The 25,494-nt window shown below is 41.5% G+C and overlaps 1 protein-coding gene across 7 annotated transcripts in view; it reads right to left on the reverse strand.

Annotated features, from left to right (window-relative positions):
- IQSEC1 (IQ motif and Sec7 domain 1) overlaps positions 1–25,494 on the reverse strand; it is a 1,385,758-nt gene that overhangs the window by 872,402 nt on the left and 487,862 nt on the right. The window lies entirely within an intron of this gene.

Consider the following 25,494-nt stretch of genomic DNA (forward strand, 5'->3'; position numbering starts at 1 on the left):
TTGCATTACATTTCTTGAGTGACAAAATGTTATCCCTCTCCCTCCCCTCTCCTATCCCCGCCCCTACTAACTGGATGGAAAACAATAAGTGGTCATCAATTAAACATCCAACAAATGTATCACTTTGCTTCAAAGTCTTGGAGAGCTTGCATTCAAAAAGGGCTACCACACTTTCAGAAATTCTTTTCAACGCCTAACATTGCCACATAGGACCAAAAATGCCTGGAATGCCCTTTCAGAGGAGGTGGTAAAGACGAAAATAGTCAAAAAATTCAATATGGAGTGGGATAAGCACTGTGGATGCCTAAAGGCTAGAGGATGGAAATGAAGAAGAGGGTGCATAGGGGTAACTTGCTGGTGCGGCTGTTACTACCCTTAACCAATACGCTTTGATCCAATTGATGCAACTCCAACATTGCTTCAACAGCAGGGGGAAAAGGGGAATTTAGATTCAGTCGACAACCAACGAGGGCCTTGACTTTTACGGTCTGGTGAACTGATGCGCAGACATAAGGAAAAAAAACCTCCACAGGACTGCTTCTATGGCCAATCCATAAGCTAAGCACGTCAAGCATTACTGTCTGAATTTTCAAAAAGGCTCATCACCCAGTAAGAATGTTACTAGCAGTACATTTTTATGGATTATCATAAGGCTTGGGGATAACTGCACGGAGCAGCAGTTGCTACCCTTAAGAAAAACATGAGAAACATGGCCTAACCTGCACGGCATGGCATATACTACTATAAGAAGCTTGTTGGGCAGACTGAATAGGCCATTTTGGTCCTTTTCTGTTGTCTTTTCTATTTTATTGTGTTCTATAATTTTTCCATAAGTAAGAGGTTATGCATTTTGATATGTTACATAGACATAGTTGGAGGCTCATTACTTATCCATTGTAACAGAATCCATTTTTCAATCATGCAACAGGATTTGCGCAAGAAGCCTAACGAGAAGTATTTGAATATCAGACCCTAAACTTTTTGCATACGCTAGCAAAAACGTTTCTAGCACAGGTTTTAATGGCTAGACTCCTTGATCTTGATTTCTTTTCAGTGGAGGATAGCAACTCCTGTAATCTAAGAAAGGGGAAAAAAATCCAAAAGCTTGATGATCTAAGATAAAACAACTGCCACGTCATTGTAGAAAAGCGACAGATATTCAATGTTCAGCAGTTTCCCTGGAAACATTAGAGATTGCTCAGAGAAATCTAAACAATTGTTCATTTAGTACAGTCCGTAAAGGCACTATTAAGGACACTATCTCAACAGAACCATTATTTTGTTTGAAGACTTCTATCTAGAATAAGTGGGGTCCATTAAGTTAATCTTCTGCATATCAAGACATTTGATCTACAGGATCATGACATTAATGAATAAAGTGATTGGGTTTTTTTTATATTTTTACTTGACAGGCCATCGAGCTGCAACATTACTGTCTTGTTGCTTCCTTTTAGACTCTAATTATTTGGTGTTACATGAACTTTGCCATTAAGCAGTACTTATGGACAATTTAGATTTTTTTTTTTTGGTCATTTCAAAGAGAACTCAATTTCTTTTATAAACACTGACAATGAATGTGGCTTTCACAAAAGTAATTTAATGGAGACAATGGCAGCACCCACCAGGAATGCGTAGAAAACAAAAAAAAAATTTTTTCAATTTTATGGTTCATTTAATGTTTTTTTTTTCTGTTCAGTTCATATGTCAAACTACAAAAAACCCCCCCAAAAAACCCAGCATTAAAAACAATTCTAAAAAACTCCATAAAAAATGATTGAAATGGCCATCCCAGAGACCCTCTGGTGCCCCTCCCATCCACAAGAAATCCTCAGGTCTACCTGGCTGGGCTAAGCTGGGGCCCAGCTGAGCCCTCCTCAGGCTTCTCTGACCCCCCCCCCCCCCACCCACTCCATCCTTGTAAAAATAAAGAGTGGGGCTTGGGCCTTAACAGACCCCTCCCACCCCCATAGAAACATTTGCTAGGGCTAGGGACTTCCTCCTTAGCCTCTTCTGTGGGATCCACACAAGTTCATTTTAAAAGGAGCGTGCATGTGCCCCATAACCCGTGTATTGGGCATGCGAGCAAAAATATGCTCAGTTTTATATTGTGTGTACAAGTACATGCGTATCATTTAAAATAGCCCTACTGTGTGTATTCACAAATGAGAGAGAGAAAAAGAGACAATCTGACACTCTATATATCTCCCACTGTAAGAGGGGCACTTTCAACTCAGGGTGGATTTCTTTTTTTTTTTGGGGGGGGGGTGGGTGGCAGTGTTACATGGATCTATTTTGATGCAACTCCAACATTACTCTCTGCATCAACGGCAAGGGCTGGCAGGAAATTCAAATCAAAAAGTTACCGACACGGGCTCTGAACTTGGTGGTCGGTGAAACAGAGAAGTATGGGAAAATAAGTGTGGGAGCTTGCTGGGCAGACTGGATGGGCCGTTTGGTCTTTTTCTGCCATCATTTCTATGTTTCTATGTCTACAGACCCTTGCACTCTAGGCAGATCAATGTAATACCACCCACCCCCCAAAATCCACCCTGAGTTGAAAGTGCCCCTCCTACAGTGGGAGGTATATAAAGTGTCAGATTGTTTCTTTAAAAGAGGCTCTCTCCCTCCCAGCAGATCTCTCTGGCCCAATATCTCCAGGCTCATACCTCATCAGGACCAGTAGTAAAGTTACACAAGTAACATGACACACATCACTATGGTCAGCCTTGCAAAATTTGGGGGTTAAGCACATATATCTTGGCCCCCACCCCAGAATATCCCTTCTCTGCCTCCTTATTCTTGATGCACGTGCAGGTATGTACACTACACACATACTTCCCAGCGTTTTAAAATTCACATTGCTCACACACGATCCACCTACATTGGTAAGGGGCCATTTTTGCACAAGCAACACTTTTAAATTCTACCTTTTAGGCTGCAAAGGGCATGAGCAAATCCTTCCCTGTGGATGGTAGATTTTAAAATTGTGCAGCTTGCATGGAGTGAAGCGCTGAAGTAACATCACTTCAGCGCCTGTCTCAGGTGCGGCTGGTGCCATTCTGCACAAATGTACGGCCGTACAACCTAATAGAGCAGGCAGCACCTGAGATATGCACCTCTTTAGTATCTTGTTCCACATGGATGGTGCCATTTTTAAATCTGCCATCGGCAAGGCAGGATCACTCCTGCCCTTTGCAGCCTAAGAATTCCACAGAAGAAGGGTAAGTGGGCACCGGGGAGAAAGTCCACAGCCCTGGGAACTGTTCCATGGTGAGTGGAAGAAGTTCAGGGAGACCTTGCTGGATAGGCCCAGGCCCCAGGTTTTATTGGTACGAGGCTGGAGGGTTCTGGAGAGGCTGGAAGGGTCTGGAGAGGCTGACTCAGCCCAGATGAATAGGCCAGGGCTCCGGGGCTTTCTTTTGGGTCGCAGGGCTTCTGGGAAGCTATTTTTTGATTTTTTTTTTCCAAACCAAAAATGCCCCAAAAATTTTCAGGTATTTTTGAGAAAGGCCATTTTCAGTTTGCTCCATTCAGAATGAATCAAAATTAGCCTCTTTCATCTCATTTTACCCATTCTGGTAAAACGAATAAACATCCCTAGTGCCCACACTGTAGCTATTGTGAATTCCACAAGTCCATTCATTCCACCATTCATTTCCAGTTAGCGCTGGCTCACTCTGCCTCTAACCTTAGCAAAGAAATCTTTTTCTTATCCTGGAGATATCAAGTGCCATAAAGGAAAGACCGTAGAAGAAGTTTTAGCCATTTTTATACTTAATCTTTGTTTTTTGGCCTGATGGTTTCTCTTTTTTTCTCTTTCTTCTAGCTCAGTCATAACTCGGTGCTGAGATCCTGACACCAACAGTCTTTATTCACAACTACCTGGAGAATTTTCTCCTATTTTAATAGACCCTCCCAAATTCCTAGTCTAGTCATTGCAGCAAAGGGTCCTGAGGCTGGCAGCCATGCACCAGGGCTTCTTCTAGAACTTTGCAATCTTGGGCCCTGCCTTTACTGAGGACCATGACTTTAAACTTCCCCTCCCCATGCCAGCAAGGGGCTGTGAATGCTGTCTTCACAGTGTGGCAGTTAATTGGGATCTAGTGAATGATGGAGGAGTAGCCTAGTGGTTAGAGCAATGGGCTATAAACCAGGAGACCAGTGTTAGAGTCCCGCTGTCGGTCCTTGTGACCTTAGGCAAGTCACTTAACCCTCCATTGCCTCAGGTACAAACTTGGACTGTAAGCCCTATGGGGATAGGGAAATACCTTTCAGTACCTGAATGTAATCCACTTTGAAGCACTGAAAAAAAGTAAGAAAAATGAAATATAAATAAAAAATGACGTGTTGCACTTACTATCTGGGACAATTCTACAACCTGAAAACTGAACTCATGCTAACTTCTGAGAACCAAGATGGAATACTACACAATTCTGACTCTAGCAAAGACCAACATATTTGTTGAGAACTGTCTACAGTTCCTGTGTGCAGACACCGTAATGCCACACTCCTGTTATTCTTCTGGTCTCCCAAAACAATAGGAGACATTTTTGAAGGTGACGGCATAACAACTTCTAAGTAGAAAGTTCCAGTGACTTTGCCAGAATGCACAGAAAGTGACCAGGCCTGGATTTATCAACAGGCACACTAGGCCTGTGTCTAGGACGGCAAAAATCTGGGGCGAGGGGGTGCAGCAGGCCAGCTGAAGATTTAATGCTGTCCAGCTGTGCTGAATCTCACTCAGCAGAGAATAGCCCTCTGTTTCATGATCCAGTCTCAGGCAGCATGCAGGGAACAAAATGGGACCCGGGGAGCGAGGTTAGTGGGTGAGAATGGATCAGCTAGGGGGAAGGGGGCAATGTTTGTGTGTGTGAGAGAGCTAAGGGACAGGTGCTAGTGTGTGTAAACCAGATTGAAATGTTAGAGGAGGGATGTAAGAGGGAACAGGACCAGAGCACAGTAGGATATCTACCTCTTCTCCTTTCCCCTTCCCCTCCACTGCAATTCAGGTTCTCTCCCTTGATCTCGGATTCTGTTCCCCAGATCCTTCCCTTCCTGTCCCTTCTCTCTAGATCCTGGAACTTACCCCCCTCCCCCAAACTTTCCCCATTTCCCAATCCCAGAACCTCCATCCCTCTCGCTATTTTCCTCCCATCTTAGCCCTGATTTTCCCCCTTTCCTCTAGCTTCATCATCTCCCATCCTCCCCATCCCTAGTCCTTTTCTACATCTCCTTCCCATCCCTCAGTCCTCTTTCCTTCTCATTCTCCTCCCTCCTATCCCCAGCCCTTTCACCTTCTCCTCACCCCATCCCTAGTCCTCTCATGCATGCCTTCTCTTTCACCCATCTCTGAGATTTCATCCCTGTACTGATTCTTAAAGGATCCCTTTTCCTCACCCAGTAAAAAATAGGTAAATTATACAGGCACAATTACTTAATCTTTATAATATAAATGATGGAAATGTTTGCTTCAGGAATTTCCAGTTTTTGCCACAGAATCTATGCCTGAACTGCCGTAGTAAACTGTGGCAACTGGGCCTTACACCTCCTGTTCACTGTTGTCTGACCCTACCTGGGGGGGGGGGGGGTGCGTAACAGTAGCAACAGTGCCTAGGGGTGGCAAACTCCTAAATCCATCTTTCAAAGTGTCCCATGACTGTCCGAGATGCTACTGAAAAGGAACAAGAAATGAGAAAAGACAAAGGAACTTCAGAGCCATCATCGTCTCATTCATTATGATGCAAATGTTGGGCACAGACTTATCTGACTTCCCTGCTCATCTGATCTACAGACAGCGGTTTGGGCCAAAATTCCTGAGTGAGTCCTTGTGCAAAGATAGTTTTACTTCCTGTTTACAAATATTCTATACAATCCCAAAATGATTACGATATCAACATTTCTGACTCGTTATAATCTGACATGTATGACATTTGCATTTGTAATAATTACAGTAAAACCGTCTATTTGGGTAACTTTCCAGTTTCAAAAAATGATTTAGTTTTTATTACTCCTTCTTTTTGACATTGTGACCAATTCTATTGCTAATTCCCCTAACAAACTGGTAACAGCATCCCCAGCTGCTGCCAGGAACGAGTTTCAGAATTCAGCCAGTTAAGCATGATTTATAAATGTCTAAATCTGTCCAGTCTAACCTCCCCAAAGTCCCTGAAACATGTCTGAAGGCTTTTGGTAGGAGCAGGAATTCACTGTCCTCGCTGCCCTTGAGATTGAAGGCAGGGCAAGGACAACCTTAGAAGGATGCCGATTGACTGTTTACTTCTACCAAAAATAAAAAAAGTAGCACAGTGACATAGTAGATGATGGCAGAAAAAGACCAAATGGCCCATCTAGTCTGAACAGTTATTCCTGAAGGCACAACAAGGACAGATTGCACTTGCAAGCCATAGGAGCTTGACCTCTAATAGGATATTGCGCCTTATCTGTCAGCTTCTGTTTTCTTCTCTTTGGTGCTCTATCACCCTGGGATGCTGATGCTGAATGTGTAAGATCCCATCCTTCATGAACCCCCCACCTCCCCCCATGTTTTACCTCTAAGCATAGGCATGATTTGGGGAGGGAATGGCAGCGATGACCCCTTGAAATGCTCTGGGTTTGGGACTGAATCGACCCCCTTTACTCCTCTAACCAATATGTTCTCCCTACTACTTGCTCCCCCCGTCCCCCCAAAACAAATAAGCCGACAAAAAACCATGCCTATGTCACCAAGCTTTGTAGTATGATCTCTTACCACCAAAAGCATGGTCTTACTCTCCCAGCATCTTCAAAAATCTCCACTGGCTCCTAATCCTCTTTTAGCATTAGGTTCTCAGCCTCCCTATCCATCTGAAGAATATTCCAGGGATCAAAATTACAGCTCCAGAGCAGACTTTCCTCCTTCCACCCTTTGCTTTTCTTCTCAAGTTAGAATAAAGCAATACCAAATTGGGGAAAGTGACACAAAATTCTAAGCTGGCAAAATTAACTTCATGAAAATAGCACGCTGAGGGTTCATTCTGTGCGCCTACTGCTCTTCCTTTTGTTTTTCTTAAATTATGCTCAGATTTGGATTCTCATTTCCTGTAAAAAAAAAAAAAAAAAAGATTGTTGATTTCAGGGGCTGCTCTCCCGACTCATGACATTATCAGTCAATCACTGGACGTGGCTTTGTGATACCGTGAGCAGGGAGAGCAAAGTCGGAGTGAGTGAGGCCACGGCAGCGGAAAGAATCGTTTTGACTTTGAAACAAAGTAGATTGCATTTTTAATCAACAGAGCAGGGACAGGACGGAAATATCTTCAGCTGCCAAAGTGATTTTCAGCACTGGGGAGTCACGTTTATAAAAGGAGAAGAATTTTTATTTATTTTTTTTTAAATATCAGTTGGAACCATTTGACGTGATTCATACGTTAAAAAAAAAAAGGAAATCCAGCCTTAAAACTAGAACCAATTGTAAGCACTCAAGTGTCTAAGAAAAGCATAATACACTACGGGCAAGGTTTTACTAAAAAGCCTTGGTAAATCGGGCCCTAAAAGTTGCATTACAGTTTTGAGGTTTATTTTCTCGTTATTTCAGATTTGTACAAATCTGGCCGTAGAATGGGAAACTCACACCTTTTAAATCCCTCAGCTCTCCCTCCTCCCTTTTATTTTTCTTGTGATACAAAGGTCCAGCCTTTGTTATTACAACATCACACTACAGTGTACAGCCTTCCAAGCAGCCCAACGCTCAAGCAGGGTTATCTGCTGCTTTATAATTTTCTGGACCACTGAGCCCCCTGCTGGAGCCCGGCAGCAAGCTGTTCATGGAACATGGGCCACTTGACAGGCTCCTGTGGGGAGACGACAGCCAGGAAAGAAACCGTGTTCTTGACAAAAGCCTCCCCCAAAATCAAACAGCAACTTTAAAAAAATAATAAATAAAAGTAAGTTAATTGCTTCTCGGAGCGTTTCAGTATCACCATTTCTGTTATAGTTCTGTATTTTATGAATGCTAACGATTCCATTAGAAATAACTTATTTTACAGTTAGAATTCCATGCTTATTTGACCTTTCTGCTCTCATTAATTGCTGATTTCCACTAAACTAATCATACCATATGTCCATTTTGGAAAAAGGTTCCACAGCTATGTTTGTCCCATTATGTATTTCTCCTTTATATAGTATCTTAGCTATTTATAGAAAACTTGTCTAAGAATTTTCAATTTATGTTTGGGTTTTTTTTTTTTTTGGGAGTGGGGGGGAAGGGCATGATTTCAAACCGGTACTTGTGATGCAGCTGCCAGAGCATGGCCCTGGCAGGAACGCTCTCTTTGCACAGCGGTACATGGACAAACCGGCTACTCCACAGAAGACAATGGCCAGACATGTAGCAAGACAGAATGACGCAGCTGAAAATGCAAACTCCGTTTTTATGTAAAAAGTCCAATTATTAGTTTACTTGCATACAAGCTCAGTGTAGTACTACTGCTGGGAGACTAATGGAAGGTTAGATTACTACCAATTACACTGCCAGTTCAAAGCTCCTGCAAGCTGTCATTCTCCAACAATAAAAACTGGACGGTTGGTGACTGTGCGGAAGACTCCTGCAGCACACATTGGGCTGGGAAGACAGCGGCGTCCAGCGGCTCTTGGGGGGGTCTGGGAAGAGTGCAGGAGGCATGGGGAGAGAGCATGGAGAGTAGGAGAGAAGCCAGGAGAAAGGAGCAGTGAAAAAGAAGGGACAGAGAGGAGGAGGGGGGGGGGGGGGAAGGAGCAAAGGGGGGGGGGAAAGGAGCAGGATAAAATTCGTTCTCAGAGCCAGGCGGGGGGGGGGGGGGGGGGGTCACCTTATTTGAGGCTGTAGCTAGCATGTGTTATTCAGTGTCAGTCAAATGATAGGCAACACTACATATGAAGACATAAAACTCTAATGTAATTCACATCAGTGCCAATTTTTTGAACAAATTGCTAATGTGCAGAATGTGGAAATGTGTTATGACTTCCCTTTGTAGATGAGCGTAAGTACAAGGAAAAGATTTGCTTTTGATGCTAATGAGAGTAGAGAGATGCTACAGTGGCCTCTTCAGAATCTGGGACTTCTAACCATTTCTTTCTTTACAGCATCAAAACAGAAACCACCAAGTTATTTCCATAGCACAGTAACTGAAAAGAAGAAGCCTTTAGGGCAGGGCTTCCCAAACCTGTCCTGGGGAGCCCACAGCCCTGGATTTTCAGGATATCTACAATGAGTATGCATGAGATAAATTTGCATACACTGAGTCTCCGTGATATGGGTGAGTTGCACCCCTTCAAACAAAGTGTAAAAGCGATTCCAGGCAGAGCAATTTGTGATACTGCTCTTTTCAGCTGCATGATAAATACTAGCAAATACAACCCCAAATTAAACGCTAATTTATACATTATAGATATTAGCATACTACACATTACTAGGAAAAATGATGATAGCTTTGATAATCCTATATGATTTGCTATCAGTAGATCATCAAATAGGAATAAGTCCCCATAGTGAACGTTAGCGACGTATTATTGTTAAATTCTGAGGCAAACTGGGCCCTTGAAACAACTTCAAGTGGACGTTATTTTGTATAAACCAATTTGCTTGCACAAAAATCAACTTCAATGCACATAGACCAGGAATTATTTTAGGCAAGCTTACATATTGCATGGCGCCCCCCCCCCCCCCTTGTGGGCGCCATGCATGCGCTAAGAAAGCGGGCGCTGACTTTTCAGCGCCCGCTTTCCGTGAAAATTATTGCTTCGGCCCCATGGTTTATACACTGATTCCTGCCACCACCAAGTGAGTTCTTATCCTTCTCACTATTTCCCTGCTAGGCATTACCATGCCTGCAACTGTATAAGAGGGCCTCTGCTACTAGTATAACAGTAATATGATTGGGGCAATACAATATTTACCTTGCAAGGACAACACATATAAAATATGCCATGAATAATAACACATGGACTCAAATGAAATACTGGTCAAATGTGTATGTACAGGATGACTTCCCTACAAAGTCTCTTCCCACAAATAGGGTTGGCATTACAGTTACGATATATGGCACAGAGTATAACAGAACACTTTCTAGAGCTACTTTCTATGCTATTCTTTGACCAGCCAGTAGATGTCGCCAGAAGAGCAGCATAATGCACAAGAAAGATTTCCACTTTCCTCAGTTAGCACATATGACAACAGTCACAACTCTGAAAAACCTGAGATAAAAAGGTTTGAATCTGAGCCAGAGGCCAAACCCAAGCTGACCATTTATCATCACAGTGTCTCCCAGGTCACTTCAATATTCTTATTCATAATTCAAATGTCCACATTTGATTCATATTATACAGAGTTGAAACTGACACCGTTTGTTCTTCTGATTTGCTGACAGATACACATGAGACTGGACTGACTGCAGCGTAATTTCATCAGCTCATTATCAGAGCTGCAGCTCTGCTGCCTCCTTAAAAGCTTTCTAGTTTACTCCACGCACCACTCTGATGGTGTATTTATGGTGCTGGTCTTCTAATCTGTGCAGTCTACTCTTTGACTCATGCAACTTGTAAAGCTCTCTGCTTGCTGCTAATGAAACAAAGCTGCCCCAAAGCTGCAGTCAAATGAATACCCAGCTCCATATCTTGCAAGACTCCAGTGGAATTTCTCTTCTCAGTGCAAAAGGGCGAAACCTTCAAAGACAAACCTGCACTTGTTGTCCGAGAAATACATGTGTCAGATGCCAGTTCAACCAGCAAAAAATCAACACACAGACCATCTAATACTGACGTTTATTTTTAGCACATTCAGCCCCTTGATTAAAAGCACAATGTTTTTCACCATAATAGAAATGACAGCTACTAATGGTGCAGTACTTTGCAACCATAGTGGATTCTGAGTACCAACACAAGAAAAGTGGGGTTACTAGGCAATTATCCTTAATCATCAAATGTGTGCATTTGGGGAGAGAGTATACATAAACTGAGAGGGAAATAGCTCCAGTTATTTGTTTGCATTTGATTAATCTAATTTTAAAAATGGGGATTGGAAATGCGCTGGATTTATCTATAATTAAATAATTTGCATAGGCAATGCTATCCTACCTTTTAAGGATGCCAGTTAGCTAGTATGTTTGCCTGCTCCTTTCTAGCACTTTTATATGTAATTGTAAATACTCAAAATATGCACATCCTTTGACATCTGATGCCCTGTGACTCACAATTCATTCATGCTCTGTTTTGTGCACTGTATTAGATATACCTGGTTACAAAACATATTATTTAGTTTAGATTCACATTACTGGGGCCTGCATCACATTTCTTTCTTTTAAAACCTGCAAATACGGTGTTGGAGTTCTGTTTCTTGCATCCTTCTGTCCCAAGTTTGATTGCGATAAAGATATAAAGAATGGGCTATCTCTAGGCCAAGAGGGAGGCAGCAGACTGGAATCAATAGTCATTATGCAGCACCAGTGAACAGTGGGCAATACCTCCTGCCTCTAAATCTTCATGACTGCACGTGCAGTATAACAGCTGGACTGTGCCACGAGGGAATTTTGACCGGCAGTAGTTTTTCTTAAATGTAAAAATTAAATACACTATAAAGTACTCAGAAATGTAAATCTTGTATGTGCTTTGTAAGTGAATGTTTGTGGTTGGCAGCATCTCTTATTATCTGAGTGTGACTCCTCACAGGTTTGGCTCACCAGAAAACTTGTGTGTGGCAACACTGGTATTCACTAATGTTTACATTTATTCTTTGCCTTTCCACGAGAATGCCAACAGTCAGACATCTGCAGTCATTTCTTACTTCTCCTGATTTTGAATAGGTCAATATCAGCCGCAATATTTGCTGTTTTGCTGCTACACTCTCTCTGCATCTGCCTTAGAGGACAAGCTGAAATGTGCAAGGATCCTCAAGACTTTGAGGGTTACCCAAACAGACGTACCAAACGGTACCACCTTCTGGGATGGCAGATGTGAGCGTGCCCATTCATTGTATGCAGTGGTCAGTTTCTAAAAAGATAAAAGGTACTGTGCCGGGTCCACCAATGTCCTCTACCCTACCATTTTTTCTAATGGGGAAATGGAAGCAAGATCTAAAAGATTCCAGGTTGGCAATCTGGTAGAAAATCATCACTGACTATATTTTGAGAAATGCAGCACTCCAGTAGTCTCTTGGTCCATGAGAGAACTGGATTCTTGGAGGGTGGCAAAACCTTTTATTTGAGCAAGACAAGAGTTATCCTGACATGACTCTGTGCCTGAGCTTGCAGATGCCTGAAGAAGGGACCGGTGTGGTTTGCAAAGCTTACAGATAGAATCATTTTTGGATAAATCTTATAATAGTTCATTAAAATATGTCAAAAGCTGTGAAGAATCACATTTTGAAGGTATTTCTCTCCTTTCTTGGCTCTGCTTGGCCTTCTGTCTAAAGATAGCCAGATCTCCTCCAACCCAGTCTGAATGTAGGCTCAGATCAGGGGAGATTTGTCTCTGCTTTATTTCAATAATCACAACTTCAAGCTGGATTCTGATTTTTTTTTTTTTTAAAACCAGGATTTCCTCGCATTGGTTCAGATTCATTTGAATATTTGAAGTATTACTAGAAGAGTGAACATTTGATTGCCCTGACTTGAAAAAGAAAGGATAACTCTTGAAAGCGAGTACAGTAAAAAGGCTTTACTTACAACTTGTTTAATGATCCTTATTTCTACAAATGCCCTGACTACAATTGTGAATATGTAAATATTCACATTATAATAGGGTCAATAAAATTGGACTCAGGCAAATACAGTCAGATAAGTTTAGCCACAAGAGACTTGGATTTATCTGAATTGATTTGGAACTTGTCCCAACTTGATTTTGGATATTCAAATTGCAGTCCTTGGTTCTTTTTGTTTGGATGGGACACTTCTTTGATCTACCTTAAGAAAAAAGTCTAGGCATTGTTTTTTCAACCAGGTCTATCCAACAGAGACCACTCTATCCCTTTTCTAACTCCTTATACATCCAACTAAAGACATGAAGTTATATACCCTGGATTCCCAATGTTATTCCATGGTAAACCTGAACACCACTGTCATTTTGCTCCATTGCAATTTTCTGTTTTTAAATTGATTGTAATCTGTATTGAGGCCATTCATGATAAAAAGCGGAATTTCAAGGTAAATAAATAAATATCCATTTACCCTGAGTTATTTCTTTTCTTTGCACAGAGCGGCAGTTACTACCCTTAACAGAAGGCATGGGGGTAATCTGCACACTTACGAACCTAAACAACTTGATGGGCAGACTGGATGGACCATTTGAGTCTTTACCTGCTGTCATTTGCCATGATAGCCTGAGATACACTTTAGTATGAGAAGCAGCATACATGATTTATATGGGGGAATGACTCCCATGAGGTCTCAGCTGGGAATTTTGTTGGGGTGCAACCACCAATAGAATTTCAGATGAAGAATTTGGCTCATAATGACCTTTCCATGAAAGTTGTTGCCTTGCTTCAGGGGCTACTTTATTTTACTTTACTAAGAGTTCTTATTGCTAAAGCAGAAATGTCAAAAGAATTAGAATGTAGATGTTGAGCACACTCTAGAACTTGAAATGAGGGGAAAGGCCAATGTGACTGCAGAGCTCGTACTAAAAGCCTGTAAAGATAATTAATAGTTTTTGATTAATATCAAATTGTCTCTTTTCATTTTGCATTTTTAGGTTGACATAAATAAGGGAAAAGTCATTATGTGGCAGTTAAAATAACCAGTAGAGGTCTTCATTACGTATAAGCACTTACTGAGTCATTTTGATGATACCGAAATAATGGATTGCTCTTAAACATTTACATCAATTTTAAACATCTTTGTTCATTGTAAAAACTGACTAAATGGTACAAAAAAACCCTACTTTTAAGAGCTGATGAACTTGGCATATAATTCTTTTTAAATACTTCATCCTGGTTTCCAGCTATACCAGTTAGTTTATTTCAAAATGCATGACTGAAATTAATTGCAGTCTCTCTATAGCGCAATGATAAACAATCTGACCTATTATTACTATTGATACAATTGTATAGCATTTTTGCCCAATGTGGTATATATACATTGGACCCAAAATTAGTGGGAATGGAAGAGGAACTGAGTGCTGATTTCTTGGTGTCAGGATACATTGTTTTTGCCTAGATCACTGATCTGAATCAAGCATGGGTTAGTCTAGAAGCAGTATGGTGATTATGCAGCAGTCAATATGACTTGAGCTAACAATCCAATTTTTTTGTGAACAAAATGTCCATATTACTACATAAACTACTATAAAACTAGCAACATTTTGCACATCAGTTGGCAATCATAAGACAGAAGCCAGTGGTGTAAGGGACCAGATCTCTCCAGGACATGGCTGTATGCACTGGGGATACTGCAGCACCACAGCTGCTTACTGCTTACAGGTTTCAAACTTGTATCTATTTTTTACATTGCAGTATCTTCTTTAGAATCACATCTTCCCATATTACTCCCTGCAGAACAGGAGGAGAAGGGCTGGATTAGGGAGAGGAATAGATAGATGTTCTTTGTTCTGTCTGTTCCAGGCTCACCTCCCTTTTCCCTGCAGGCTACCTGGAGGGGAGAGGCTGGAGCAGAACATCCCTGATGCTCTGCCTCTTAAGTCTGAAAAGAAGTGATGAAATTATGTTCCAGGTAGTTGCCTCACAAATTATTTATTAATTTGATTTAAATTCTGTCTTTTAGCCACTTCAAAGTGGATTATATTCAGGTACTGTAGGCATTCCCCTGCCTCCAGAGGGCTCACAATCTAAGGGTCTGAGTTACGAAGGCTTTAAGAACATAAGAACATAAGAAATTGCCATGCTGGGTCAGACCAAGGGTCCATCAAGCCCAGCATCCTGTTTCCAACTGAGGCCAAACTAGGCCACAAGAACCTGGCAATTATCCAAACACTAAGAAGATCCCATGCTACTGATGCAATTAATAGCAGTTGCTATTCCCTAAGTAAACTTAATAAATAGCCGTTAATGGACTTCTCCTCCAAGAACTTATCCAAACCTTTTTTGAACCCAGCTACAATAACTGCACTAACCACATCCTCTGGCAACAAATTCCAGAGCTTTATTTTGCGTTGAGTGAAAAAGAATTTTCTTCGATTAGTCTTAAATGTGCTACTTGCTAACTTCATGGAATGCTCCCTAGTCCTTCTATTATTCGAAAGTGTAAATAACCGAGACACATACACTCGTTCAAGACATCTCATGATCTTAAAGACCTCTATCATATCCCCCCTCAGCCGTCTCTTCTCGAAGCTGAACAGCCCTAACCTCTTCAGCCTTTCCTCATAGGGGAGCTATTCCATCCCCTTTATCATTTTGATTGCCCTTCTCTGTACCTTCTCCATCACAACTATATCTTTTTTGAGATGCGGCAACCAGAATTGTACACAGTATTCAAGGTGTGGTCTCACCATGGAGCGATATAGAGGCATTATGACATTTTCCATTTTAGTAACCATTCCCTTCCTAATAATTCCTAACATTCTGTTTGCTTTTTTGATTGCTGCAGCACACTGAGCTGACAATTTTAAAGTATTATCCACTATGATGCCTAGATCTTTTTCCTGGGTGGTAGCTCGTAATATGGAACCTAACATTTGTAACTACAGCAATGATTATTTTTCCCTATATGCAACACCTTGCACTTGTCCACATTAAATTTCATCTGCCATTTGGATGCCCAATCTTCCAGTCTTGCAAGGTCCTCCTGTAATGTATCACAGTCTGCTTGTGATTTAACTACTCTGAATAATTTTGTATCATCCGTCAATTTGATAACCTCACTCGTCGTATTCCTTTCCAGATCATTTATATATATATTGAAAAGCACCGGTCCAAGTACAGATCCCTGAGGCACTCCACCGTTTACCCTTTTCCATTGAGAAAATTGACCATTTAATCCTACTCTCTGTTTCCTGTCTTTTAACCAGTTTGTAATCCACGAAAGGACATCACCTCCTATCCCATGACTTTTTAGTTTTCATAGAAGCCTCTCATGAAGGACTTTGTCAAACGCCTTCTGAAAATCCAAATACACTACATCTACCGGTTCACCTTTATCCACATGTTTATTAAACCCTTCAAAAAAATGAAGCAGATTTGTTAGGCAAGACTTCCCTTGGGTAAATCCCATACCTGAGGCAATAGAGGGTGAAGTGACTTGCTCAAGGTCACATGGCGTGGTGGGATTTGAATCCTGAATGTAGTATAGATTTAATAGTATTTACCCTGATGCAATCCTGTTTTACCTACAGTATATAGATATCATAAAGACTTTAATTCTGATTTAATTGCTGCTTAAAGCAAATTGGATTATTCAGGGAGGTTGTACTTTGCTTCAATGTCTTTAGATTCAGAAATCATTGAAATCATTGGTTCAGTATGCTGCGGCAGTCAAAAAAGCAAATAAAATGTTAGGAATTATTAGAAAGGGAATGGTGAATAAAACAGAAAATGTCATAATGCCTCTATCTCTCCATGGTGAGACCATACCTTGAATACTGTGTACAATTATTGTCGCCGCAACTCAAAAAAGATATAGTTGTGATGGAGAAGGTACAGAGAAGGGTGACCAAAATGATAAAGAGATGGAACAGCTCCCCTATGAGGAAAGACTAAATAGGTTAGGACTGTTCAGCTTGGAGAAGAGACGGCTGAGAGGGGATGTGATAGAAATATTTAACATCATGAGAGGTCTAGAACGGGTAAATGTGAATTGGTTATTTTCTAGGGGGGCTCTCCATGAAGTTAGCAGGTAGCACATTTAAAACTAATCAGAGAAAGTTCTTTTTCACTCAACACACAATTAAACTCTGGAATTTGGAAAGACTAAATAGGTTAGGACTGTTCAGCTTGGAGAAGAGACGGCTGAGAGGGGATGTGATAGAAATATTTAACATCATGAGAGGTCTAGAACGGGTAAATGTGAATTGGTTATTTTCTAGGGGGGCTCTCCATGAAGTTAGCAGTAAGCACATTTAAAACTAATCAGAGAAAGTTCTTTTTCACTCAACACACAATTAAACTCTGGAATTTGTTGCCAGGGGATGTGGTTAGTGCAGTTAGTGTAGCTGGGTTTAAAAAAGATTTGGATATGCTGAAAAAAATAAAACCATTACTGCTACCAAATGATTTTCGCCTTGTAACTCAATCCTTGATACTGACTACATTAGACTACTGCAATGCATTATATCTCAGTCTACCGCAATCATCAATACAACCATTGCAACTAGTGCAAAATGCAACTGCAAGAATGCTATGTAACGCCTCACGCAGAGACCATATCACACCACTATTATATCACTTGCACTGGCTTCCAATGACATTCCGGATCTCTTACAAATTTTGACCACAATCCACAACCTGTTATATAACCCCAATTCAATCTGGCTCTGTTCACTATTGAGACTATATAAACCAAACAGACAACTTAGATCAATAAACAAATGCATGTTGGAAATACCCACAGTAAAAGTTGCAAGCCTAGCTCTAACCAGAAAACGAGCATTTTCAATTGCAGGCCCTACAATGTGGAACTCTATCCCGGAGTATATTTGACTAACAGAAAATCGTAATGATTTCAAAAAAGCTCTGAAAACCTACTTATTCACCTGTGCCTATAACATAACAAAATGAACATAACAACTCTGTTTTCAAACCCTTAAGCATTACGGAATATACAGTTGTAAATGAATGTAAACTTTGTAATTTTATAGTATTTTACTGTATGTCAAATATTATGTGTGTTTTATGATGTAAACTGCTAAGATGGATAGATACCTACCCCTAGTGCGGTATATAAAAACTTTTAAATAAATAAATAAAAATTTAAATAAATAAATAAATAGTTAGTTAGTTATTTGGTGCTTTTTTATACCGGCATTCATAATACAGATCATATCATGTCGGTTTACAAGTAACAGGGGTTATAACCTTACTATTAACATAGTATAGAGAAATAAAAGTTACAATGAAACAGGGGTGAAAGAACTGGGGGAAGAAGAAAAAGACATAGCAGAGAGTAACTTGTTAACCAAGTTGACTTAGAAAATGAATGAATGAATTAAATAACTTGATTAATTAATTAATTAATTAATCAAGTTGACTTAGAAAATAGCCACTGCTATTACTAGCATCAGTAGCATGGAATAGACTTAGTTTTTGTGTACTTTCCAGGTTCTTATAGCTTGGATTGGCCACTGTTGGAAACAGGATGCTGGGCTTGATAGACCCTTGGTCTGACCCAGTATAGCATGTGCTTATGTTCTTATCAAAAATATACTTTTTTAGACAAAAGGTTTAATCTATAAGAACATAAGAAGTGCCATGCAGGATTAGAACAAGGTCCATCAAAGCCACCATCCTGTCTCCAACAGTGGCCAGACGATCCCAACTAGTTGATCTGTTTCACTCCCAGGGATAAGCAATGGCTTTCCCAGGTCTACCCTCGCTAATAACTGTTTATAGACTGTTCCTTCAGGAACTTGTCCAAGCCTATTTTGAACCTCACTATGAGACTGATTCATCAAGGTATTTTTCCATTGACACAGAATGGGAGATAAGCCTTAGTGAATCAGGAAATATTTTAGTTGCCTTGACCACATCGTCTGGCAATAGATTCCATACCAAAATTATGTGCTGAGTGAAAAAATACTTTCTTTGATTTATTTTAAATCTGCCAGTTGCTAATTTCATGGCATGTCCCGTAGCTGAAGTGTTGTCTGAAAGGGTAAATAACCCTTCCCTATTTACCCATTTTACCCCCTCATGATTTTATAAGTCATATCCTCTTTCATCCATCTCTTCTCTGTTATGTTCTGGTATGGTTGTGGACCCTGGATTGTAGTGAGAGCTGTCTCCACCCACAGGGAGGAGCCCTGTGGGGAGCCCTGTGGGGACTCACCACAATAGGCGTGGCCTTACCTGAGACGGACACAGATAGTAACGAGGCTTTATTAGACTGGAACGTAGGTGAAAACCCCACCAGAGTGGGAAGGAAGACACAGTCCAGAGAAGTAAGGTTACTCAGAGATGATATCCCTGGTAGTGGCCCATGGAGCAGGTACGCCAGGGAACTCCTCCTTCAGATGATATGCTTCTCAGGGTAGATCCTGTAGTGGCCCGCAGCATGGGGTACGCCGAGAATCAGCACTGTGGTTGATAAGAGAAGTGCAGGAGGACAGCAGAGCTGGGCAGATGAAGGTACTCACTCTGAAGTGTAGAAAATGGTTTGCTGAGGCGAGCATGGTAGAGGCCTGAGACACGGGGTACACCGGAGGTTCCGTCAACAAGATGGTAGCAAACGTGAAGCGTACTAACAAGGCTGAATGAGGTTGAGTCTCAATCAAGAGTAGATGGATTCTCCAGGCAGGAAGGCCTTCCGAGGAGCAGATAGCCAGAATGTGACAAGGCCCCCGAGGAGCGGGTACCTATAGCGTCCAAGTCCCGGAGTTCAGGAACAGTTCAGAGTAGCAAATAGCGAAGCGTCTCCAAGTGCAGTGGAATTCAGCAGGAAGGAAGTCCTTGCTAACTCATAGGAAGCATAGGCCTGATAGCTTAAATACACTGGCGGGTGATGTCATGCGGAGGGGATGCCCCCGAGGTTTTCGCCATGACGTGTATAAGAGAGGGCCTGGTGCGCGCGTGCCTTAGGTAATCCCCGATTCAAGATGGCAGACGGGATTGCCCACGCTGTCCCGGGCATGCCGGGGAATGCGGTGTTTGCAAGCGGAGGCCGCCATTCTTCCAAGAATCGCTGGTGCAGGGAAAAGAGAGGTGAGCAACAGAGGTCGCAGCCGTCTGCGACCGATGGGCGCAACATTCTCCAAGCTAAAGAGCCCTAATCAGTTTAGCCTTTCTCCATAGGGAAGCTTTTCCAACCACTTTATCATTTTTGTCACCCTTCTCTGTACCTTCGCTATGTCGGTTTTTTTTGAAGTAGTGACCAAAACTGTACATAATACTCAAAAGGCAAATTTTCAAAGGATTTATGTGGGGAAAAATGGCATATAAGATGCATCTGTAGAGCAGACAATCATGTACCTCATTTTAAAAGAGAGTGAGATACATACGTATATGAGTGGTCAAGATTAATTACATGCAAACAAAGTAGGCATGTTTGGGCATATCGAGAGGAGGTTAGCATTTTCGCACATACTTTGCTATTTTATAAAGAATGTATGCACAAAAGTCATCAAGACTGTGTGAATATATTTACCATAGCTAATTTGCATGCCCAATTCAAACTTACATTCTCTTTTTTTTGACTTGGTGGCTGGCTTCCCCCTGTGAGAGGACACTGCAGCACGTTAAGAGTAGAGACAGGGAGAGGGGGACGCAATCTGGGAAATCGTAGTCCTTGCCTAGAAGTTTGTTTACCTGTTACCTTTAATTTTGTGTGGTTTGCTAGTTTTCTTTGGGGGCACCTGTTAGAGGAGGAGTCGGAGCAGACGCCGCGAAGACAGCGTGGATGGCGAAAAGGTAAGGAGCCTTTTTGCTGCCCATTTTTCACCCAGTAGCACCACCTTTTATGATGGCGCTATTGGGTGTGAAAGCCGGCAGCGATCGCACTGCAGCGATCGCTGCTGGTTTTCGAAGGCCCGCCCCCGCTTCGCCCCCCCCACCCCCCTGCACCTCGCGATTCACGACGCCGCGGTGTTTTAGAAAATATAGGCCATGGTTCTAACTCCTTATTTCTTCCCTGTTGGTAGCTGGAGGGCACATCCACATTCCTTTCTTCAGTATCCTGCTGATATGGTTAACACTGGATAGGCGCCACTAGACTCTTTGTACTCCTCATATCTCCTTCAACCCAGGAATGAATGAAGACTCATTTCCATGCAGGGCTTCCAGTAGTCCACTGGATCTCTCAAGAGACTTCAAACTTCTAAAGTTGTTCCTGCCCCAAGCTCTTGGATCCTAAGGAACTCAGGCAGCTGCCTAAAGAAATAGTTTCAAAAATTGCAACCCAAAAAGGGGAAGAAGAAAGGGTGGATAAGATTTCCTTTATTCAAAAGAAAATTGCAAAACAAGGCACTTCCATACCCAAGCTTCAAGCCTAGAAACCTAAGGGTCCTTTCCCCCAAAAAACAACTAAAAACAGGAGTAGGCATAGTAAATTCTGCTTCCTGAAAAGGCTAATATGAAATCATCACCCTAAAATGTTGGCATTGGGTTTTATACTCTGAGGCTCCTCCATCATGTCATAGGGGAGATAAAACCCACAATAATACTACTCCTATTCCCCTTATGACAATGGGACATTCCTCTTAGAAGGAACCCATAGTCAGCAACCAACAATCTGCAAACTCTGTATAGTGTAATTGATTCTGGATGGGAAGCAGCTGAGGAAAATTACAGTTCTAACACAGCTTCAGGTGATAGCCAAGATCTGAAGGCTTGCCATGTGATAGTCCTTCCTGATTACAGGTGGTGTAGTTATCTGAGGGGGCAAGGACATGGAAACATCAAGGAGACCATGAGAGCTCGCAGCTGGGAGTTTTTGTACGAGAACTCTCAAATATGATTTTATCCGACATTGTCTTGCAGAACACAGGGCAAACCAGTCTTCTGGCAGGCAGATCTCCATTGAAAGATGAGTTTTTCTGAAATATTTGTGCAGGCATGATGTTGAAAGATTTGCTGCTGGATGCAGGAAACCTGGTGGGTCAGTTGGAAGAGTGTTAATTCACCCCTTCCCCTTGCCCTTATTGTATAGGATTTCAGCCAAAAGGCCTAAAAGGGACTGTCCTCGGCTCATAGCTCAGTCTCTACTTTTGATTTTAGCTATTCAAGGCAAAAAGGTGTTTTGTTTTTTTTCTGGTTCTGGCTGGTACCCTTTGACTGTATCTATTTAGGAAGCGACAGATGTGAGATTGGTGTCTTGGGTGTATCACATGAACACGAGGCCCCACATTTTAAAAACGTAAGTAGAGAATTCAGTGCAATGAGAAACAACTTTAAATCACAAGGTGTTGCTACATGCTGAGCTAATAGTTTGTAACATGACAGTTTACACTGCTGGATGTGCGCAACAATGGCTGCCTCTGTGTAAATAAATATACAAAACCTACCTATTGAATGGGATTACATTAATACATTTCTTAACTCAATGCTTTAAAAAAAAAAAAAAACTCAATTTAAAAATACACATTTTTATAGCTTCCCCAACTAACTAAACAGCTTTTGCAGAATTTTCTTTAATATTATTCAAAGATGTTGATAACAGTTATGTTAAACAGCATGAAATTAATTTTCAATGAGTTTCGGTGTCTAATTTTAGCAACTTTGAAAACTAACTAGAGCTGAACTCCTGAATTTAGGATCCTAAAAAATAGGCAGCTACAGGGGTGGAGTTAGGGAGGGGGAAAGAAGTTAGGGACTTAAGCATTCATTTTCAGCACTAAGCAACTAGCTTAGGAACCTATAGTGAAATGAATTGTAGGCAATTTGCAGCTGAAATTTGAAAACTGACCTATAAGCACTTCACTTAGGTGAATAGGTTTTAGGCATCAAATATAGGAAAATATTCAGCCAAATGCAGGTCCCTAAGTTTTTGATTGAAACGTCCTAAAACTTATCGAGTCATTCATGATTTCGCGACAGGCCGTTATCGCACGCGTTATCGCAAATCCCTTATGCAAATTAAAAATGTATTATTAAACAGGGAGGCGTTTGGCTGGGGTTTAGGTGGATTAGGGGCTGCCAGTGCGAGCAATTTCGCGGGGAATAACAACACCTTTTCCCGAGACGCTAGAGAGGTGACAATGACTAGCGCGACCGATATTACCGCATACGATAACACAATGCCACGTGCATTACCGTAATCTGCGATGCGGCCAGCTGCTCATTTGCCTCCCCACGCCCCTTTTACTACCACGGGCGATCATTTTGCTATAATTAAAGCAAAATGATGTATCTAGGTCTTAGTGCCTAATTTAGGCCAGCAATTCAATTTTCTAAATGAAGATGACTAACTTAGCTGAAAATCAATGTTACACACCTTACCTTTTCACCCCCTCCCCACTCCCTCGTGTGCTAACTCCACCCCTTATAGATGCCCACATTTTAGGATATAAATTTAGGAACTCAGTCCTAGACAATTTTCAAAGGAGACATTTTAGGTGCCTGACTCTCTCAAAGTCAGTCGGCTAAATCCTTTAAAAACTGATCCTCTTAAGCAGAATGAGTCAGGAGTCATGGGCAGGCAACTGCTTTATTCACATGTAAACTCCAGTCTGACTAAGAGGGCTGATTCAGTGTATTCTGTTCTGACTACTAGGACATATTTTTCAGCATCTATCCCAGTATGTTTATCGTATTTAAGGAATTCAAAAGAGCTCACCAAATTATTAACCTCCTTTTGGAAGGAGGCATTGTACAGCAAATTAAAATGGACTGTATCACAAACATGGATTAGGTTAAGATTCTGACTCCTCCACTACCTAAAACTGGTTGGGATTCAAAGTCAAGGGTCATGATTTTATGAGCCATGCCTTCTATGAACTGTAGCTGCTGGTTGTGTAGATCTCGTAGAACAACTCACAAAAAAAAGGCAAGATGAAAGACATGCAGCTCAATATAAGATGATTTCCAGATCCTATCTTCAGAAGATTTAGTACAATTTCTAAAATTATTACTTTGCTTATCTCACAGCATGACAGCCATTTCACGAGAACACCATTTTCAACAAAACATGACAGAATGAACAAACACATTAATCATACAGAGGCATGGGGTTTATTCTAACTTAGTCAGCTATTTTTTTTTTTTGATCATTTGTTGCTCAGTAGTCATCCTAGCAGAAAATCCTCCAAGACAGACAGGAGATATAGGGCAAGTCATTCACATACAGAGATGAACAGTGATTAGGCATCCACTGATCATCTGGTCTGCCGGACAGCCTCAGCGCTGGCCTGAGCTATCTGCAGGCTGCCTGGGAGGGGGGAGAAACAACAGTAGAGGAAGGGTTGGATTAGGCAGCAGAGTAGCTCTTTTTTGGTTTGCTCTGCTCTGTTCACTCCAAATTCATCCCTTCCCTCCTGTTCCCTGCAAAATGGGAGGGGAAGGGCTAAATTAGGGAACAGAATTACTCTTCTTTTTCCTGCTATCTCTGCTCCAGGCTCTGGTTCTGCCCCTCTCTTTCTGTTCCCTGCATGCTGCCTAGGAGGGGAAGGCCTAAAGCAGGAAGCAGAGGGTTGTTTTCTACTAAGATTCCTTGTATAAGACCTGTAAGCATAAAGTTGAATTTTAAAAGCCTGATGCATGCATTAATTAGGGAATGCGTGAATATGACAGGTTCAAGTACGACAAGTGGATTTTAAAAGCCGCCCAAATACGTGCGTAAATGCCGCAGCGTGCATAAGAACATAAGAAATTGCCATGCTGGGTCAGACCAAGGGTCCATCAAGCCCAGCATCCTGTTTCCAAAAGAGGCCAAACCAGTCTGCAAGAACCTGGCAATTACCCAAACACTAAGAAGATCCCATGCTACAGATGCCAGTAATAGCAGAGGCCATTCCCTAAGTCAACTTGATTAATAGCAGTTAATGGACGTCTCCTCCAAGAACTTATCCAAACCTTTTTTAAACCCAGCTACATTAACTGCACTAATCAGATCCTTTGGCAACAAATTCCACAGCTTAATTGTGCATTGAGTGAGTGCCAGGAAAAATAGTGGAAAGTGTTCTAAACATCAAAATCACAGAACATATAGAAAGACATGGTTTAATGGAACAAAGTTAGCATGGCTTTACCCAGGGCAAGTCTTGCCTCACAAATCTGCTTCACTTTTTTGAAGGAGTTAATAAACATGTGGATAAAGGTGAACCGGTAGATATAGTATACTTGGATTTTCAGAAGGCATTTGACAAAGTTCCTCATGAGAGGCTTCTAGGAAAAGTAAAAAGTCATGGGATAGGTGGCGATGTCCTTTCATGGATTGCAAACTGGCTAAAAGGAAACAGAGAGTAGGATTAAATGGGCAATTTTCTCAGTGGAAGGGAGTGGACAGTGGAGTGCCCCAGGGATCTGTATTGGGACCCTTACTGTTCAATATATTTATAAATGATTTGGAAAGAAATACGACGAGTGAGATAATCAAATTTGCAGATGACACAAAATTGTTCAGAGTAGTTAAATCACAAGCAGATTGTGATAAATTGCAGGAAGACCTTGTGAGACTGGAAAATTGGGCATCCAAATGGCAGATGAAATTTAATGTGGATAAGTGCAAGGTGATGCATATAGGGAAAAATAACCCATGCTATAATTACACGATGTTGGGTTCCATATTAGGTGCTACAACCCAAGAAAGAGATCTAGGTGTCATAGTGGATAACACATTGAAATCGTCGGTTCAGTGTGCTGCGGCAGTCAAAAAAGCAAACAGAATGTTGGGAATTATTAGAAAAGGAATGATGAATAAAACGGAAAATGTCATAATGCCTCTGTAT

The sequence above is a fragment of the Rhinatrema bivittatum genome, chromosome 4 (assembly GCF_901001135.1).
Source record: "Rhinatrema bivittatum chromosome 4, aRhiBiv1.1, whole genome shotgun sequence".
Classification (NCBI taxonomy): domain Eukaryota; kingdom Metazoa; phylum Chordata; class Amphibia; order Gymnophiona; family Rhinatrematidae; genus Rhinatrema; species Rhinatrema bivittatum.